Consider the following 2,440-nt stretch of genomic DNA (forward strand, 5'->3'; position numbering starts at 1 on the left):
TAGATTAGGAATAGCAGAGGACCTAATACTGATCCCTATGGTACACCACTGATTACCTCACTCAATTTTGAGGTTTCTCCTCTAATCAGTACTTTCTGTTTTCTATATGTTAACCACTCCCTAATCCATGTGCATGCATTTCCTTGAATCCCTACTGCGATGAGGGTGACGCTGCCATTGTTTTACCTCACTCTGTCCGTTACCATGGCAGCTGAGGGGGAAACAAACTTTCCAGCTTGATTGAACTGCTTTCTACTACAAGAGAAAGTCTCACAGAAAGGAGCTCTAGAATCTCACATGGAGTGTCTTCCTTATGTGGAGACAGTGGACACGTGGTGTAAGCACAGCGGGGCGACTTTCAAACGAGAAATACAATTGCAGCGAGTCGGCCGGCCAGGACCTGAACCCTATATACAATAATTCAAGGTGTCTGGATATGAGTGTGTGGCTTGGGCTGACAATATTTTAGAAACCAGTCTGTTTTGATCAGCATTTAAAACAGCACCTATAGGAATGTAAAACACTAGTTCATTTATTAATTCATTTATTTATTCATCTATGTATGTATGTATGTATGTATGCATGTATGTGTGTGTGTATGTATGTATGTATGTGTGTATGTATTTATAATTCTGTAACACCCCCTGTTCTCAGTGTGTGATTGAGTGGCACTGCCTGCACATTAACAAAAAGCTCACTCTGCTCACGACAGACGCTCTAGAGGTGTTCTGAACTCAATACAAGCACAACATTTTGAAGTCCTTATTAAGTACATGAGCAGAGCGCCACCTGAACAATGTATTTGGCCTCGTTGCTCTTTTGACGCGGCACATTACTCCGAGCGGCTCTGCTGCACCTCGGTTTCATAAGGAGCTCCAGCGGCAAACTGAACTCTAAGCTGCACTTAATGCTAATGTAGACAAATGATATACTGAAGAGTATCGTGTATCCCATAAATCATTCATTTTTCCAATACTGAGAGATATTAATTATTTATTATTATTATTATTATTATTATTATTATTATTATTATTATTATTATTATTATTATTATTTTGCAATGAAAGGAGACATCAATGATGGTTAAATGTGATTCAAACTTGTTTAGCTGTGTATTTGTTTGACACGAGTGAACTGCGCTGTGTAGGCCTGCAGTTCTTTATAATAACCACATGTCATCATTTGTCTCCAATGTGATTTTCCGATGCACTGTGAGAGTTTTCTTTGGAATAAGTGCGATTCGCTTCCAGTTCGCCAGTATGAAACCAATTGCTTCATGGAATTTAATTAAGTGCGGCTCTAACGCGTACTTAATTTCAATTGAGTTTGGCATGCCTGTGGAGCATCCGTCTGAAACTGGCCTAAGCATCTTTCTCCTGTCAGCAGATCCCTACAGAGCATGGCTGCTGACACACAGCCAGGTGCACATGCGCAGTAGCGCAAGCCAGCTGACACAAGGACATCCGCAGTATTATACAATAATCCGTCGTGTATCCGACTGCATTGGGACCACAGTAAGGGCGGATATGTAACAAGGTGGATGAATGAATCCTGTTTTAAATACCATTATACACAGCTGTAGCTGTAACAATTACTATATTCACACAATTATTGTTTTGAGATTCAGCTTTTATGAGGGAGCTCCCGTAAATCCCCTGTTTAGAAAGATACAGGGTATTGATGTTTGTGACAGAGTAGCTTTTTGCTGTGTGGGTGCGTGCATTCGCTGCTGAGTGATAGGCAGGAGATCGAGACGGAGGTTGAAGTTGATACGCCCCCCGCAGGCGAATAGGATTTATTTACACATCAACACACTGAACAGACCACGTGACACTACCAGCAATGGCAGCACACGGATCACATACAACACAGTGTATGAAAACCTTGGTAGGATCTACAATATCTGAACTAATCTTCTCTGTTCAATAATAAAACTGCACATGCTCCTCCTTTAAATGATACTGCGCATGCTCCTCCTCTAAATGCTACTGTGCATGCTCCTCCTCTAAATGCTACTGCGCATGCTCCTCCTCTAAATGCTACTGCGCATGCTCCTCCTCTAAATGCTACTGAGCATGCTCCTCCTCTAAATGCTACTGCACATGCTCCGCCTCTAAATGCTACTGCACATGCTCCTCCTCTAAATGCTACTGCACATGCTGTGCCTCTAAATGCTGCTGCACATGATCCTCCTCTAAATGCTACTGCACATGCTCCGCCTCTAAATGCTACTGCACATGCTCCTCCTCTAAATGCTACTGCACATGCTGTGCCTCTAAATGCTACTGCACATGCTCCTCCTCTAAATGCTACTGCGCATGCTCCTCCTCTAAATGCTACTGAGCATGCTCCGCCTCTAAATGCTACTGCACATGCTCCGCCTCTAAATGCTACTGCACATGCTCCTCCTCTAAATGCTACTGCACATGCTGTGCCTCTA

The sequence above is a fragment of the Acipenser ruthenus genome, chromosome 35 (genome assembly GCF_902713425.1).
Source record: "Acipenser ruthenus chromosome 35, fAciRut3.2 maternal haplotype, whole genome shotgun sequence".
Taxonomy (NCBI): Eukaryota; Metazoa; Chordata; class Actinopteri; order Acipenseriformes; family Acipenseridae; genus Acipenser; species Acipenser ruthenus.